The sequence below is a fragment of the Myxocyprinus asiaticus genome, chromosome 10 (assembly GCF_019703515.2).
Source record: "Myxocyprinus asiaticus isolate MX2 ecotype Aquarium Trade chromosome 10, UBuf_Myxa_2, whole genome shotgun sequence".
NCBI lineage: Eukaryota > Metazoa > Chordata > Actinopteri > Cypriniformes > Catostomidae > Myxocyprinus > Myxocyprinus asiaticus.
Window position 1 is genome coordinate 25,731,639 of NC_059353.1, and position 19,401 is coordinate 25,751,039.

Below are 19,401 nucleotides of genomic sequence, written 5' to 3' on the forward strand. Positions count from 1 at the left end.
TAAAATTTGAAGTGAATGATTGGCTGTGCGGTTTTTGCAATCCAAAGAAAAAAGAAAAGAAAAGTCATGGTGCCACAGTAATGGCCTGAGGAGCATTTTAGGCACAAAGAAAATAAACTCATATTCGAAACATCCTGAAAGTATCGCTCACACACTGTTCCGTGCTCCTTTATTATTATTATTATTAATTATTATTATTATTGTTGTTGTTGTTGTTGTTGTTGTTGTTGTTGTTGTTGTTGTTGTTGTTGTTGTTTTAAAGGGGATATGGTTTTTATTATTTGGAGCAAAGTAGAACATTTGAATAAAGTTTTATCAACCAGTATGCTAGCTATTTTATAAATGTAAATATTTGGGGGGAGTTATCTACATCTACACATATTCGAGGTCTCTGTTATTTTGACCTCGATTCTTTATTAAATGCTTTCTATTGATTATATAAAAATCAATGTAGCCTGTCAGTGGAGTATATGGCTGTGAATAAAGTCGATGGGTTGAAATTCTGTTTTCAAATGGGGGCAAAAAGGAGTGAAGCGGTCAATCAGGACTGAAACACACACACACACACACACACACACACACACACACACACACACACACACACACACACACACACACACACACACAAACACACACACACATTATGTTGAGTTTACATCTCCAGCGGTGTGAATATTTTCAGTTGTTGTTGTTTGAGAACATTTGCTCAGAACGAGGCCTGTAGACCAAAGTTCACTCATTTAAGTTTTTGAGGCATCTGGGCATTTTTATTTTCCTTTTAAACAGACAGAAAAAAATGTCCAGAAGAACAAATAGAGGATTATTTAAATAATAGCCTACACATAAAGAAGTAATTAAAAATAGTTTTGTATAGGACGTCACTTGGGTAAAATGTCTAGCGCGATTGCAAAGTTTTGTGTCTGCAAGCCGTTATAATGTATGTAAATAGTGTAGCTAGATAATACACACTATACTAATTTCAACCATTGCATTGCACTTTGATACTTTCAGTTGAAATACTTTGAAAACTTTGCTTTTAAGCATGCACATAATTACATACAATCATTCTGCAGTCTTCTTTAAGATGTATTTAAAATTATCAATTAGGGCTACAATTTAGTATATCGTTTGTAATTGCGATTGCTTACTTTATCGTCTATTTAACGCAAATACACATTTAACCCATATAAAATGCTAAAATTACGACAATAATAATAATAGTAATCCAAATATATTTTTATAGTTTTATGTGCAGGCCACTTCGTTGGCCCTCTTCTCCTCAGACCACGGCCCCACCCTACTGTTTCAAGGGCCCAATGGGAGGTCACATTAGGCCCTATGTGAAACTCGATCTGCTCTCTGGCTGCACTTGTGTTGTGGTTGTCATTTACCCACCCACACCCCCAACCTCAACCTCCCCCCTTTTACACAGCACGTCACATCCAGCTGTGAGGGCCAGCTTGACAAAACTGTCAGAGGCACAAGGCTATAAAGTTGCAGTGTTCTATAGATTGTCGTGGTTCTGTTGTTGTGTATCGCTTTCTGTCATGACAGCTCACCTTGCCAAGTCTAAGCTTTTTAAATGATGCCCTCATGTGCTTAACTGCATTGTTATTTTGTTTGTTTTTGTTTTTCCTCTCAGATTCTTTTGTCATTATGCATGATTTGTAAGCAGAGTTATTTGTTTCACTGTGTTCTACAGCGGTTAATATTCACTCTAAAACATATTTGTGAATAATTCTCTTTTTTTTACTGGTGTAGGAACTGCTAGATCTATTAACACAAGTGATCAGAACCCTTTGTGAGAATGACGACTGAGTCACTGCAGTTAACAGATTAAATCACTTGTTTCTGTGAAAAGGAACATTGTGCGATATTTGTTCAGATGGCGTAAAGAGGCTAGCAGGTTCACCAAGACAAAGCGCTAAGACAATGGCTTGTCATTGGGGCATCTCATTGGCATGCTCATATAATCGGTTGTACCAGGCTGTCTAGTGTACTGTCTTTGGCAAGTATCAAGCACAACCGGGCCATTGTTAACGCAGCTGCAGCAGATACCTTTCACCCTCCTTCTTTAGCCACTTCCTACTAAAAAAAATCCTTTAAAAATAATAATAATAAAAAAAAAAATGCATAAATTCTCGCCATTATTTATTCACACATTTACAAATAGAGGTCTCGCTCTCTAAAACATACACACACCTCAAGTAGCTCTTCAGCAGTACCATCATCTGTGCTGACCTGAATGCCTCTCATATCTGCTATGCCATGTTTCAGCCACCCCCTTTCCTTCTCTCTCTCTCTCTCTCTCTCTCTCTCTCTCTGTTTCCCTCACTCCCTCTCTCGCTCCTCCACTACACAGCCCCTCAGTAAACACCCCCGAGGGTAGAACAAAGAAAAGGAGCTCCTCTCCTCCTTCTTAATCACAATTCAGCCCTTTCACTGCCACCAGGCCACTCTCTCGCTTTCAGCATCTCAAAGCCAGAGATGAAAAGAGTGCGAGAGAAAGAAAAGAGAAAGGGAGAGGAGAGGGAGAGTGAGCGAGTGAGGAGAGGAGACGTAGAAATTATGATAGGCTGGAGGTGTAGAGGTAGAGTGACATAACTTTGGTGCCTCTTTGCGATTGTTAAACTCCCTTGGTTACGCTGCCCATGCCGGTCAACTGCCCCAACCGAGGGACAGGGTCCTCACTAATGGCTAGATAATGTTACTGGATGCCAGTCTGGAACTATTAACAGCCAAATAACAGAAGAGAGAGAGAGAGAGAGAGAGAGAGAGAAGGATAGGACTATGAGTAACAAAAAGAGAGACACTGATAAGCTTAGTAAGAACTGAGAGAGAGAAAATAAGTTAGAGTGTGTGTATACGGGAGGGGAGCTGGGGGATGGGGGAGTTGGAAGGGGCAGTCAAGAGGAAAGCAACAAATTGTTTTATGGACCCAAAAGAAATATCACAAGGACCGACTTGGCATACGACTTGGATTACATTTTTAAAGTGCTGCTACAAAGGTTAGGTGTTACATGTTTATGTTGTCACTTTGTGACAAGAGCATGCACTCCATTTTATATTGTACAGCACACTTATTGCAATATTCCCACTCTCTAGTTTCTTTCAGTTATTTTTTGTGTGGCTTTCCCCCAAAGTTGCCATACATCTGCCAGATTCAAGATAAGCCGTCGACCCAGATATAGAGATAAGAGAAACGAGACGCTTGGTCTTTAGAGATGCACAGATTTGTATGGGTGGCGGGACAGATGCCACTCTCACGAAGTGAGACAAAACATCCAGTCAGGGGCCAAACGCCTGTGCCTTTTCACTGAGAGACAAGACATCCATTATTGTGTTAGCCTTTCATTCGTTTTCCCCCTGTACCTCAATAGGTCAGGGATCACAAATGCAAATCCAAAGGCATACCGAGAGAGAGAGAAGGAAAGAGAAAGAGAGAGAGAATGTAAGAATACTCAAATGCACCATGTGATATGAATTCTTAATTTTATCTGTTTCACTCCCTCCCCCTTCGACTTTTTTTTTGTTTGTAAGAAAAGGAGATTATCTGTACACCTTCATTCAAGTCCCCTCCCCTTTCAGCTGGGCCAAGCTGTGCAGGATTTAGGCCGATTTAGTTCAGCAAACACCTATGGACACTGGGGAGGGGACAGACCCTGCTTGGAAAGAGGGGGTCCTTTGTTTGCTGGGGTGCAGAAGGCCTAATGCTTCTCCGGGCGGCCGTATTATCGCATTAAGCTGTATGCTGGTGGCCCAGGGAGGCTGGTTAAAGCTAAAGCAGTCTGCTATCTACCGAAGACAAGGGAACATACATTAGCATGGGGACGTGCCCCCATTGTGTGCCTCAAACTTCTTCTCTGGATGTGAGAGATTAGATGGTCTAGGTAGCGGAGAGCAACTGTCTTGGGAGCATTCGCACAAAGTGCATTCTGGTCGAAGTACATGCTGCTTCAAAGAGCTCCTGCAAAATGTTTCTAAAGCTCATAGTATTTTGGAATATTTGTTGGGAGATTGTAGGATTCCTATATACTGCCCTACAAAGCAAAAACACATTGATTATGCCAACATCGAAACTGAGAAAAATAAATTCAAAGTTTTTTTTGTTTTGATTGTCCAGCCAAATGTGGATTATTTTTTTCTCTCTGAATCAGAGCATAGTTAAGCCAAACCTGTCGGTCACAGGACAGATCATCTTCTTTTTCAACAAAATGTGTAGTTACTGCATTTTGCCTTGCAGGCCAGTACACTTTTTTGGCAGGAAACTGTCTAACATAACTATGTTGTTTTTATTCCAGTTTAAGCTACATTAAGCCCATCCCCCAGTTTTTTTTTCTTTCTCCAAGCTAGTGCAAAGACAGAGAGAGAAAGCTTTATCTGACTCTGTTCTCCTAACATCTGTCATTGCTAAGAGGGACAGGAGAACACCACCCGTGGCTTTGTTAGTCCTGTGTCACTCGTGACTAACCGGAATGGGAAATTCACAGTAGTGAGTCTGTTCCCTCCTCTATTCTCTTGCTAGCCCACTCTCTACTAGATGATACAGCTTCAAATGCCACAGCTCTTGTTCTATGCAGTCCAAACCCATCGTTGGGTGTGGGTAGTTGGCCTAAGAGTGCCAAAAACTCCCTCGCTGGCCATTGTAATCAAGATACTGTAGCACGTAGTGTTTCTGTATTTGGAGGCCGTACTTTACAAGTTATCTGTTGTTTGTTCAAGGTGCTCAACCGTGGATGTTTATGTGTGTGGCTCAAGGTGACTGACAGGGTTTGTTGTATGTCTTCCCCCCAACTGACCATGTGCACATTTTCTTCATGAGTGAGTGCAGAGTAGTGCTGTGACATTTTGTGGCGCCGAATTGCCGTTAGCCTAAACAGCGAGGATTTACCAAGGTCAATAATGAGGTATGTCACTGCAGGCAGCAGAAACAACAGTCCCAGTAATAATGAATAGGACTAAGGCTAAGCTCGGCTGGGATGTGTGTGTGAGGGAGGGGAGAGCTTTAGGAATATAACTTGCATACAAGATAAATACTGTAAGTGCTGACAATGGGATACAGACCTATGATGTTTTCAATAAAAGTAGTTTTTCATGCATTTTCTGGACAATTTGGAATCATGGATGCTTATTCCCTGAAGTCCAACTTATGTTTGCCTACACATACAGTATGGATGCTTTCTCACAAAACCCCACTCATACACCATATGCACTCACATGGACATGGCCCATTTGATTAGTGGATCACCTCCAGCAAGGTCACATACACATGGAACAATCAATAACGGATCGGTGAATTAAGGTGTCATGGCATCTGTGGGCCCAGACCTCCCATGTATGGGTGAATGCCTCCTAAAGCCCACTCTGTTGACAATGCTCCTACCATAATGCCAGATCTATATTACAGGCCAAAAGAGTTTGTGTCTATGGGCTACGGCCTTGCTGCCAATCACCAGCATTTGAAAGTTTCCCCTGGCCGAGCTGCTGGGAAAACACAGGCTGCGTCTGTCGCCGCATATCTTCCCTTCGCTGTGATGAGGGTGGAGATGTTGGCCTGTGATACGGTGGTTAAGTAATTGGAATAGATTGCTCTCAGAGATTAACTTGAGTGTAATGGCCTCTTTCATTCTGACCCACAGTCACAGGCACTGTTTGGAGATCAGACTAAACATGCTTGTCTGTGTTAGAAAGGCCAATAGCTGTAATTACATCAGCCTTGTTATCTAAACACTTACTTATTCAGTCATCCATTTGCAACATAAAAGTGAAAGTAAAAGGACTGGCATTGGGTTTTGAGATCTTTCTATGGCACAGATGTAGATCCCAGAGTGTGAACTAGCGAGGTAGAAAGGGTGTTGAGAGTCATTCCCAGTATATGACTGGGACAGAGGGGCTGAAGGCGCTGTCAAAAGCAAATGTCAAACTGCTACTTGAGGAAATGAAAATGACTGAGGTATTACTCAAGACAGCACTCATTCTTTGCCTTAAGTTTTACAGACGAACAGCATGTATAGCACCTAACTCCAAGTCACTGTACAAATCTGCCGTGTCTAATCATTATCTGAGGTGAGGGTTTGAAAGTAGTCACCAAACGCAGCCTTTTACGTTTTGCTGTCCACCAGCAGGGCTCTCTCATCTGAGATTACAGGGCATTTTTGAAGGTTGGAGGTCTAGCAATTAAAGTAATGAGGAGTCTCTCTGCTCACAGAAACCAAGGCTGTAGTGTAGTGCTGACTCGCTGCCTTTCAAGTCGATAACTCCTGTTCCACAACCTCGGGCAATGCATGCCTGCTCCTTATCAGGGAGGATGTCCTGTGCTTTACATTCCTAGGCTAAATGATCCTCTTCCCTAGCGTAAGCACTAGCACTCAGGAGGGTTGGATCTGATGGCCCTGTCAAAGCAGCCTCTGGTTGCTAAAAATGAGATGCTAAAATGGACTTGTTCTTTCATTTACTTCAACTAGCGTGGTTATTCTGACACAACGGGGAACATGAGACTAATAAAGACTCAAAGGTGTGTGAAAACAGAGTGAAATAAAGTTGATTTAGCAGAATGCAAATTATCTGTCTTGTTTTAGATATGGGAATTTCAAAACAAGCAGGATTTGCACTGTTTCCACATAGCCGTATATTGCTGCAGGTGTAAGTTACCTGACAATGATGGGAGTCTTCATAAAAGCCTTCCTTATATTGATATACAGGAAGCATTCTGATCCTTGAGGGTTTACTGTAACTGAATGATGTCCGGCTTTAATTGCATTCCAATTGGTAGACAGCAGAGAGACTGAATTGCCATGTGTGCCACAGACCCAGATGGTACAACTGAACCCACCTTTTCAGGATGGCAAAATCACAGGTCTTAATGCCCTTGGCTTTTCAAGTTTTACAATGGGTCAGGCTCTTTGGCGAGACTGCCATAAAGAAAGTGTTCCTCAGCAATTAAAGCTAATGAAATATTCATGTGTGGCACCTTCCTCAGCCATCCTCACAAATGAGCAAGCTATGCCCCCCCCCCACCCCCACCCAAACCAATTCCCAGCTTTATTATGGCGGTAGCCTGGCATGTCTGCAATTAGTGCGCTGTCTAGCAGCGCTGACTGGGTATGGCGGGTAGCGATTAGAGGAGAGGGGAGGGGAGTGTTAGGGATGTTGGTGGGGGTCACGTGATGCTTTGGAAGGTACACAGGAAATGGAGAAGGGGAAGAACCAAGCAACAGCCATTTGTAACAGGAGTGTGCGTGAGGGTGGCACCGCCTGCTGATTCACTTCACACAACAGCTTTTGTGCAAATGTGCAGGGAAGCAAGTATAGTGATACAGTACTTGTGTAGAGGTGTAAGGTGTGAGACAGAGAGTTAATAAACGTTGTGTGCAGAAGTATTAATTGATGTGGTAAAGCAGAGCCTGTTTACTTTATTTTACATTGTCCTCCATGTGGGTGTGAGGTATCTAGTACTGGAAATTCGTCTGTGTCACATTGTATCAAAAAACAACCAGTTTTAATGGTCATCTTGTTTGAAAAGCACACACTAGTTGATCTTTCACACACACACACACACACACACACACACACATGGAAAGTTTATTTCTTTTCCCACTATTTCACACATAGAGACTATTGGACACATAGTTATGACAAAGTAGTTTTGTTAAACTGAAGAAAAAAGAGGAATTAAACACTAAATTTGGTTTATTTAACTGATCAAACTTTTACCTTTGATCTCACAGCTCTCCAGTTATATAACACAATTTTCTAGTTGTTATGGCAATCTGCAGTGGACCAGTTCAGCATTGATTTCCATTCTTTTATCACAGCAAATTCCCATTTGCATTAACCAAAGACTCCACATCTCCACATCAACCTGGAGAGAGGCCTTTGTAACTTTATGAGGTTTTCGCTCTGCCAGTGACCCTTTTGCATGTCAATGAGGTGCAGTACCCACTCCTTTCTCATTCCCACGCAGTGAGGCCCTATGCTGATGCACCTTTCCCTGGAGCTCTGTGAGAAGTCCCGTGCATCCTCCAAACAGGCCGGCCCTGCCATGTTTACTGTGGGATTAGGGGGGTGAAGGGGCGGCTGCGGGAGGGTCCGGGTGCAGCTGAGGAAGAGGTAGCTATGGGAAGGGCCCCCCAAAGGCCTGGAATGCCAGTGAGGTCAGCAGGGGTTGGTGCGGGGGGAACCAAAGAAGCTCTCCGGGGATAGAGCAGGTGCTTTTGTGTAGTCCGTCAGGCATCAAAGACGTGACGAGGCTGAAAAGGTTAGTGCTGGCGCTGCAAAGTGAATCCCCCAACCCCCAATACACACACTTTTTTTTTGGCTCCGTACTTGTGAGAGTGGGTGCAGGAGTGAAAGTGAAGACTGGCTCCCATGCTCTGGTGCTCAGAGGTCACTTTTTGTACCTGAATGGGCTCTAAAGGAAGAGAGGTCCATGGCAAATGCTCAAAGTAAAGTTTTCCACTCTGTAATGGGCTGTTTGCAGGCCTGTCATCACAAATGCACTTCATTTTGGAACATAGATGGTTCACCGGACAGATAGGGGGCCTAAAATTCCCATCAATCTTTAACATGATGGTGAATTCATCCTACCTATCGACTGCCAAGTAAACTGAGGACCAGTAATCATGTTATCAGTGATCTGAAATAAAAGGCCATAACAGTTCACCATCTTTCACCAGCTTTAAAGGGATAGTTCACCCTTATTTACTTCGAAAACTGCATGACTTTCTTTGTTACATGGAAACACAAAAGGATATTCTCACCAGAATGTTTGAGATTGGTACCCTCAGTCACCATTCAATTTCAGTGTATCTTTTTTTTCATACAGTTAAAGTGAATGGTGACTGAGACTGTATATTATCCTAAACATCTCTTATTTTTATTTCATGGGATAAAGTCATAAGTGTTTGGAACAACGTAAGGGTGAGTAAATGACAGTGAATGAATGAATGTTATATTTATATAGCGCTTTTCTGACACTACACTCAAAGCGCTTTACATACAGAACAGGGGACTCTCCTCACCCACCACCAGTGTGCAGCATCCACCTGGATGATGCGACAGCAGCCATATTGTGCCAGTACGCTCACCACACACCAGCTGTTGGTGGAGAGGAGAGAGTAGAGTGATATAGCCAATTTATTGATGGGGATTATTAGGAGGCCATGATAGATAAGGGCCAATGGGGGGAATTTGGCCAGGTTACACCCCTACTCTTTTGCGAGAAGTGCCTTGGGATTTTTAGTGATCACAGAGAGTCAGGACCTCGGATTAACATCTCATCCGAAGTCTTCTTTCATTCATAAGTGTTTGGAACAACATAAGGGTGAGTAAATGAAAACAGAATTATTATTTTTTTGTGGTTAACAAATTATTATTACAATTTTACCAACAAAGGCCTCAATATGATACTGCGATTAAAAATTCAGTGGTATTTATAGACAAAAAGAAACCTACAGAAAGGATGTCTTTTAAAAAAAAACATTTTAAATTTTTATTTTGGGATCTGTCAGCGCTCTGACATGGCACTGGGTCAGAAAGCCTAGTCAGGCATAATGCTGAGGAGTTTTTACAGCCTAGCGACAAATTGTCTTGCCTCTCTCTGCACTTGACGTCCCAGCCTCACCCAATCAGTGCACCTCATGTCTTTTTTTTCCTCCATTAGTATAGGCAAAGCAAGAGGAGGAGGTGAGATGAGGAAGTGAGGGGGAGAGGCAGTGGGTTTCAGTTGTTGCAGGTTGCGTCATGGGATCCGCGGTGTCCCCTTTTGTGCAGCACGTCAAATGTGGTTAACATGCGGCCATTTATCTGCAAAGCCCCCTGGGTGTACAATGGCCTGGCTGTGTGTGTATGCAGAGGGGGAGGAAATGGTAGAGCGATGGGTTTAGCATCGGAGCGTTCCTATTCTCTTTCCCTGTTGCTGTCATCTCCCCTCCTCCCCTCATTTCTCCTCTTGGCTGCACACAACCCCTCAGTCATTGTTTAATTCTTTTTTATTTCTCTCCCCCGGGGTGCTGTGTGGAGCGACTAGGTCAGGCGGCATCTGACAAGGTGCTTCAAAATGTTGTGAGCTCTCGTGAGACGGATTGTTCCTTGCAAACGTGGTGTAAACTACAGCCCTGCCAGGGTGAGAAATAGAAGGTGCGCTTCCATTCCCAACAGCACTTAGCATTTTACAGTGTGGTTTCTGCAGAGTCAGAACCAAAAAGACTCCCTTGTCACTTTGTTATTGTTTAAATGGATAGTTTACACAAAATTAAAAATTCTGTCTTTATTTACTTACCATCATTTTGTTTCAGACCCGTATGGTTTTCTTTCTTCCATGGAACACAAAAGGAGATATTATGCAAATTGTTGGTCTCAGTCACCATAAACTTTCACTGTGCCTTCTTTTCCCCCATAGAGTGAGTAGTGATTGAGGCTAACATTCTGCCTAACATCTGCTTTGTGTTCCATGAATGAAAGAAAGTCATATGGGTTTAAAAACAACATGATGGTGAGTAAACAATTACATAATTATTATTATTATTATTATTATTATTATTATTTGTGGGGGTGAACTATTCAATTTAGAACATTTTGCAACAGTAATTTGAAATGTTACTCAGAATGTTTCGGGTCCTTAGAAACAACATAAAATCAAAGCCAGCAAGACAGTTATAGCTCTTTCGATTGCCTTGTTTGTTTTGCCAGTGCTAAGCTGCCTTTTCACTTGTTCTGTGCCAATAGAAGGGGCATGCATGCATTTCACAGGTAACAAGATTACTCAGACCGGTGATTGACTCATTTGCCCAGGGAGCTGTTGAAATAACCACACAGGAGCTCGATGTGAGATTTGTTTGTTTTATTTCTTCAAACTAGATAAAGTCAAACAGAAACTTATGATGTCACTTCTAACAAACAGCCTTTGTTTTTGTGTCTTCCTCAAAGAGAGCAAAAGCAATAGGGTCAAGAGCCAGTCTAATGACATAAGTGATGTAAGGGGGGGGGGGGGGGGGACACACACACATATAGCCGTCCCAGTCTGATGAGAGAGACGCCTAAAAGAAGTACACTGATGATAGGCAGTCTTTTATAATGTCAAAAATGGCTTAATTCTTCACTTAAGTCACACTTGACAGAATGGTGCATAAGTACAGAAGCTAAATAGGTGGAACTGAATTGCTTTATGCTGAGATGTTTGTTATTGAAAAGCCAACTCATTGTAGGGAATGGCTGGACTATTCCCTACATCAGACATTTTAGTTGGACATGTTGTTTTCCTTAGAATGGGTGGTTATTGTCCCTGGAGCCAAAGAGCACCGAGAAGCCACAGAGAGTACTACCATTTTCGTTTTCCATGTTCTCCCTAAAAATACACCACAGTACATCCCTGCATTTTTGTGGCGTCAGCTGTGAACCAAAGCCCATTGGTTGGATTTTTTGCTCTTCCATTCCATGTCATGTAAGGGCAGCTGATGTGTTATGAACCAGCCAATAATTTCCCATTTCATCTAATTAAAAAAAAAGTTTACATTAGCGGCGCGAACAAAAGCCGTTGGCCAAAAACTTTCCAGGAACCTCCCAACTGACCTTGAATATTATCTATAAATTTGTCCTCACAAGCTATTTACCCTTGTTCACTTGTTGCTGCCTTTTACCTTCATTTTCTTTTCTTTCAGTCAACGGCTATGCATACTGTCAACAGTGCGTTTGCATCACATAAACAGTTCACAAGCCAGCCCCGCACTTATTTCCCATGACCGCAGGGGCAAGAAGCTTTAGACTGGCTTTTTTATTGTGATTTAGTGTTAAAGGCAATGTTCCCCCCAAAATGACAATTCCTTCATAATTGTTCCAAGCACTTGTCTTTCTTCCATGTGACACAAAAGGAGATATTTAGAAGGATGTACAGTCTGAGTCACCATTCACTTTGGCTGTATGAAACAAAAATGCAATGAAAGTAAATGGTGACTGAGGCCCTAACAGTTTGCCTAACATCTTTCTTTGTGTTCCACCTAAGAAAGAAAGTTATATGGGGTTGGAACAACACGAGGGTGAGTAAATGATGACAGAATTTTCATTTTTAAGTGAACTATCCCTAGAATTTACACAGCATAATCTGAGGTGAGAAAGAGCCATACATTCTTGTAGCTTTTTGGTTACAACTATTTGCTGGAAAGCAGCGTGTTTGGTCAAAAAGTTGCGGCTTTACGGTTTGAAATAGTTACTCACTCATAATGTTTCTCAACATAGGAAGTGGCATAAAACAGTCATACTACATGAGATAATGTTTGAGAGAAACAGCACACTCCAGCTGTCTGTTGCTACTCAACTGACGGCGATCGACAGCAAGCTGTTGACACATGGCCATCTGTAAACATTTAAAAGGATGAGTTTGCTTACAGTCTCTCCCTTTTAATTAAAGGCCTGGGATGGCGCCCACCCTTTTCCACAGGTTATGTGATAACTGCACCTCTCTGTGAAGAATGAGAAGGTCTGTTGACGTCTTCAGAAAAACACTTGAGCAGGGGTGGAGAATCAGATTCTGTGTCCTAAATTAGGCACTCTGACATGAGCCATTACAGTGCACAGGGGAACTTCCTGTTGCATTGATTTGAAGTGGGCCGTTTTAATCAGGGCTAATGTGAAATGAACTGGAGTGAATTGGATGAGATGTTGGTGACCTTTAATTTGCCACTTTTTACATTTAAATGGCTGATTCATATGAACAAGCAAAACCAGACACATGTTTTGAGTCATTTATGCTGCCCTGCAAAGCCAAAACGCAGTAACTACATCAAACATTGAAATGTTTTTTTACTGTCCATCCAAACAATTTAATGAAATAATATTACTGTATTTTTAAAAAAAAAAATCAGAGCATATTTGTGCCAAACCCACCTGTCAGAGGAAGATCACAGACTAAACCCGATTTCCATCATAATCCAGTTGAGTTTTGCCTTTCCAGGGCAGTTTGGTAGTTACACCTGAAACAGAGTAACAGCTTGCTGTTCCTGTCTAGCAACCAAGTACACAGAGAAGCAAACAAACAAATAAACAAATAAACAATGGTGGGGTGAGACAGGAGACAGAATGGGATGGGAGGTAGAGGGAGCGGGCGTTTAAGACACATCGTGGAATCCTTCTGGGCCACCATGTCAACCAGTTCACCTGAAACTAATGCCCAAGCAGACACTCTCCCTTATGCAGGGCCCTAATGAGTATGAGGTTGGCGTGGGAAAGAAGACGGGGAGGCACAAATAGGTGACCCACTAGGCCAGGGTGGGGGTCATACCTCTTGTTTAAGGGGCTCTTTTGTTTGCATGTCTGAGACATGGGAATTAGTGAGACCATAGTGTTGTGGGTTATGCCTGATTTGTTATGAACAGCTTGAGGGACAGCACATTTCTGATGGATTAACAGTGTTATAATTATATTTTCCATGTGACGTGTGTTATCAATAAAGGGTTTTTTCAAAAATGTCATTGTTAGTGCATTAGACATTGGAAAAAAGTCTTGACATGACCAAACAAGTTCAAACATGATGTATATATTTTTACTTTTTATTTTTTTTGTGACCTTTTTGATTGATTATGTGACTTGAATCATGATAAAATATATACTGAGGGGGGTAAAACCTAGATTTTATTTCCAGAGTAGCAGGGGATATAAACATGCTTTAAGCAGAAGTCACTGGTAGTTAATGGAGGTAGTGTGTATTGGTTCATATTGACCACACCAATCAAATGTGATAATCTATGTCAACTGGAAATCTAGGTTAAATGCAAATTGATTCAAGCAATACCAGACATTAATTAACATGTTAGTTGTGTATGCACGCACTAGACCAGAAGGTCATTCATTTAGAACTGGTTATGTCTATAGTTACTATTCAAACCAATTGAAGGAAAAGTAATTATTTTTCTAAATCTCCCTAGAGCAAGAGTAAAATGTGTCAGGAATTTATATATATATGTATATGATGAGAGAAATGGAAACTTATTGATACTACAATAAGTATCTTTAATTAAATTATATAAATTAAATTATGTTGACAGTCATGTAGCCTTGAACATGGTGATCCCTAAGATTGTAAATAAATAAAATCCATCAAAGTTATTATTTTATCTAAAGCCACAATAGCTTAAATCGATTTTAAAACATGAACAAACCACTCAGTTACCAACTGGCATTAGGTGGCACCAGATTCCTGTTTGTGGGAACGGGACAGCCCCCTCATAGCAAAAATGAAACTGACGTATCCTTACCTAGGCGCAGATCAATAAGAAGTAGAGGGTGCATCTGCATCTATAACTGTTGTCACATTGTACTTATCGCTGGCAGCAATTTTTCTCAGTGTGTGCTTGTCTTTCAAGAGTTTATAGTAAAATGCAGAGCAGTACAGTCCAAAATTAAGACATACGAAAGCATTGCCTTCATGAATGTTACACTGAGTCGAGATTTATCCGGTGTCCATGCTGCATTCGTTAATGAGAACACACGCTCCACAGATGTAGATGTCCCAGGCAGACATAAAACAAACTCCACGGCCTTGCTAAGACACCAAGGTTGATGATCTTGCTCTCCAGCTCATGAAAAACATCTGTCCATCTCTCAGACATGGCCGTCTTGTTCATGTTCCACACAGTGATGCGACGAGTGACAATGTTTTTCGCGCAAAAGAGCGTGGTTTTGTCAATCAAACTGAGAGCAGGGATTCTGGAGTAGAAGTGTTCGAGGCTGCTCTGAATGTCTTTCCACACTGGGATGTCTCTCAGTAGGGCCCACTCAAGTTTTTCTGTGTTCTCCAATGAGCAGCTCCAATTTGGAGGTAATCCACCGATGCTGAATAAAAGTTTCTCACTGCACAAAAGAAATCATCTGTTCACCAGCTTCAACCAGGGCATCCAACTGCTTTTTAATGTCAGAGGGTATGAATGATTCCTTCAGCCTGGCCTGCAAGACTTTTCTCAGGTCATGAATGTGCAAAGCCACTTCTGTGGCTGATTTGTGGTCTTGCTCTACTATCACCAGTGCATGGTTAAAAGTGGCTGTTTGCTTGAGTGTGAAGTCAATCCAAAGTTTAGTACAAGGATCGCTGAAAATGTCTCTTAGAAACTTTGGGCATTTTTCTTGAGAAAGAAAGTATGCATGCAGACCATTTAATATGTGTAGTATTCTTTCAAGAGCTGGACCAATAGAGAGGAAATGTGTGTTGCCATGCTGCAGTAATTTCTGATAGTCCAGCTGCACAAAATCACAAAAGTCTTTGAGCTCCTTCACGCGTGCTGTGTAGATATGGAAGTATACCTTCACAGCAAAACTCTCAACTGACAATCCACTGCTGTTTGCAATGAGTTATGGATGATAGGTGCATTACAGCCAATCCCCAAAATTTTTCTTCCTAGTTTTGACTGCAGCTGTCTCCAGATATTGCCTTTACCAGCTCTCTTAACACCACCAAAGTTTGTGTTGGTGTTGTCGGCACAGAGGGTAATTAGTTTTTGATCAAGGCCATGTTTTCAATGACATTGGAAATGTAGTCAGTTTGCAAATCTGACGTCTCACGAAAACTCAATTACCTTGACTTTTATACCGTCTTGTGGATTAAAGTAATGCACAAGCACAGGGAACAATTTTATGTCTTTGTGATTGGATGCATCCACAGTCAATGTGACAAACAAGCACTGGTCCAAATCACTCTGAACTTCTTCCTCTGACAAAGGAGCGAGTACGTTGCATATGACAGCTTTAGATTTGGTGCGGGGAGAAGAAAATTTGGATCATACAATTTCTTGATCAATTTCGCAGTGCAGTCAACCGACCGAAAACTATGACCATGCACAACAGAATAAAAAGCAAAAAGTCCTTCACTTGCAAGCACCTTGTCAGATTCTGTACTTTTAGCAGCATCCACATGCTTTTTTGTATGAACATGCTGTGCGATGTCAGTGCGGCCTCAATGGGCGATGGAAAAGCGAGCTCCACAAATCTCACACCTCATTTTACTAGGCTCTGTCTGTGATTCCTTTTTTTATTTTTTTTATTTAAACTCTTTTTAAGATCCTCATTACATGTACATGCACGCTTCCTTGACATTTTTCCAGCCGCAATTTCATCTGTGTGCTCTTTCATACTGACTCTTCAATCAGTTCACTAACTGGACGTCTATTGATAGAGGATTGTGATTGGATAGTTTAATCCAGTCATGTACTTCAAATAACACAGTGTGATTTTATTGGTTTTACAAGCCGTATCCTTGGCTACCTTTGATTAGAATACTCACTTGACTGAGAAAGCTGCATAGACAATTGAGAAATTTTAGGAGAGGGCAAATACAGAACAAAACACAATTTTTTCAGAATAAGTCAGGACACTGGAAAAAGTGCTTCTGTTCCGGGAAAAATGGGATGTCTGGCCACCTACATTAGGAATCCTTCTATTTACTTAAGTCATTATTTCTTTAAGTGAAATCTATTCACTAATGCTGTGTTCCATTCAAGTCGGATGTGGGATATTCCTACTTGATATAAATGCATTCCATTGCCAGATGCTCGGAAGATGACGTTTAAGGAAACAAAACTGTAATGCTCCAGTTAGCTTAGCAGGTGTTTGACCATCACCAGAGATGTCACCTAGCAACCCAATTGATAAATAATGCTGCAGCGCTAGCATTTGTGCTACAGGTGTATGATTATCAAAAGATAGTATAATTTATCATGTTTTGAACACCTATCTCTGCTAACATTTGTTAAACAAGCTTTAATATCATGTTATGTAGGAACTTTGACTTATTTAGCAATAATATTTAATAAAAGTGAATGTTTATCACTTATTTTGTACATCTTCCTGGGTGCCGACATTTTTGGGTGATGTCACGCAGCTGCATCTCGGCAAAATCGGAGTTTAAATTTTACGCACGACATTCCAAGTTAGAATTCCGACTTCAAGTAGCATTCCATTGCACTTTTCCTAGTAGGAAGTTGGAAAATCCGACTTTCCGAGTTGAATGGAATGCAGCATAATTTTCTCTTTCCCTTCTTTTTTCCTCCCTCGGTTCTGATGGCAATCTCATCTGTACACAGACTCAGGTAAGAACATCTTCACACACACATCACACACGAACTGGAGGCCAACCGCCATTATGTCCTTCTTTGTCTTCTGGTTAAAATATAAAGGAGCACTCAGTAACTTTTCTCTTTATGTCATCTTGGACTTACAGTGACACCTAGCGGCTTGGATGCAGCATAATTTAAAATGAATAGTTTTCAGTTTCAGATGCCATTTGCCATTTAGAAATTTTGTATTCACAGTCAGCCATGATTAATTTAGTCAAAGAATGAAAGTGTCAAATAACAGGCCAGTTACTAAGATTAAGCGAGTAGTATTCGGCTGGTTGTGTGATTCTAACATGGCAGCCCCATTGTGTGGACCCTCTCCATGTAGAATAAAACATCTTTTATAAGGTTATTGATATGACTGGAGTCTTCATTTTAATGTGAGTGGCCATGATTTCCTACAAATATTGCAAAATTACAATTCATGTCTTTAGGAGTTAAACTTTTTTCTGAGGAAAAAATTACTGAGTGCACCTTTAAGAAGCCCTCGAGAAAGCCGTAGACTTCCTCTTTTTAAAACTCTGTTATTAAAAACATCCTCTGCTGCACAGTAACAAAGTCACAATTGTGATATGTTCAGCTAATTATTTGACTCATCTCTGATAAGCAACTTCACATGTTCCTCAGTGCCTGGTAAAGTCTATACTGCACTTACAGTTGTTGGTTATCAGATGGTTATCTGCGCTTGTGTGAAGCAGTGTTATCTATTATTAGATCTTAACTAGCAACAAGTCCACTGTGCTTCTAAGTTGGCAATGTGATAACTGACTTCAGGAAACCATTTGTTCCCTGATTCAAGTATAAAAAGTCCAATAGAAGTTTCTTCAAAGATATATAGATAAATAACAAATATAAACAAACAAACAAACTTTGAGTGCTTATTGAGCACACTGCTAGCACATTTTGTAGTAGCCCATTAGCTTTAGCTAACTAGCTGTGTAGGAACAGGCTATTTTCTGTATCGAAGGAGATCTCACAGGTGGAACTATTTATCCTCTTGTACATAAGGATATATGACATTATGAAGTTGCTCTTCAGAGCAACGAACTAAATGATTAATATTAAACTGTTTCTAATAAAAGCTGCGTGGTTTCACAGGCCCCTTCAAGCAAAGCAACAATATCTCTCCCCACCTGGGGAAATGAATAAATCCCATTTCCCAACTGTGCAAAATCTGTTCTTTAATGTAGAGCACAGCTCCTAGCCTGCATTGTGTGGGTGGGCCTGTGTTCTTTCTACTAAAATTCTAGGATACTTCTTCCTTTTTTTTTTCTTTTTTCTTTCTTTCTTTTTTTTTTTTTTTGCCTGGCTGAGAAAATCATTCCCTTGCCAAGATGGGAGAAGGCTTAGAACCAATGAAAAGGTGTCCCTAAGGAACCTGGTAACGATTTGAAAAATATAGCCCAGAACTGGAACGATATGAAAAAATGCGTAAAACAGATTTGGTGCTAATTTTATTCTACTTCTTATTTATTTATTTATTTCAAAATTAATTTTGTTGTGTTCGCTTTGGCAATATAAACATATATTATAGAGTGTCTAAGTTCTATGTGTTGTTAGTGTCATCAGTTTTAAAAGGGGATATGCGCTCTATCAGAAATTAACATAAGTGTCATTTGAGGTTTCTTATCTTCACCTACTGTATATAAAGTGTGCAGATCTCTAAGGGCATGACAGTTCCACACCTTTAGCACAAAAGCTGACCGAGATGGCTATTTTGAAAAGTGACATGAGCTGATACAACTCAACTGTGCTACAGTGTGAAGAATTGGTATGCAAGTTACTCGACTTCCTACATACATGTGTTCAGTGCTAAACAGACCTTGTGTAGAATAGTGTTTGAAGCTAAACATGACCAGTGTTTTGGGGCAGTAAAATGTAGAAATGCGCAGAGTGTGTATGTGTTATTTGTGTGTATGCATGAGGATTGGTGGGTGGGGTACGGAAAGCCTTCGCAGAGAAAAGCTGTAACTCGTTCTGCCTTTCAGCAACACTTCTATTTCAGATACGATAATGTCCTCACACAGATCCCTATTTCTGCTGCACTATCAAGACACTTAAAAGTGACTAGTGCTCTTAAAACTATTCTGAGCAAAACAGCTCAAGCATTTCAAGAAGTCCCATTTTAAGTGGCAAATTGTTTTCCTACAATAGAACCACCCAATTGCTAATTGGAGGCTATAGTCAATTTGATGGAGGACTGATTGGAAAAGAAAGACAGAGGAGGAGAGAAAGAGAGGGAGAAGGGTCCTCCACGTACTTGCTTTAGAGTGCACCTTGAGTGAGTATGTCGGTGTCTCAGTGC

General features: G+C 41.1%; 1 protein-coding gene across 4 annotated transcripts in view; it reads left to right on the forward strand.

Annotated features, from left to right (window-relative positions):
- LOC127447027 (zinc finger E-box-binding homeobox 2-like) overlaps positions 1-19,401 on the forward strand; it is a 63,812-nt gene that overhangs the window by 2,371 nt on the left and 42,040 nt on the right. The gene's annotated exons all lie outside the window — the stretch shown is intronic.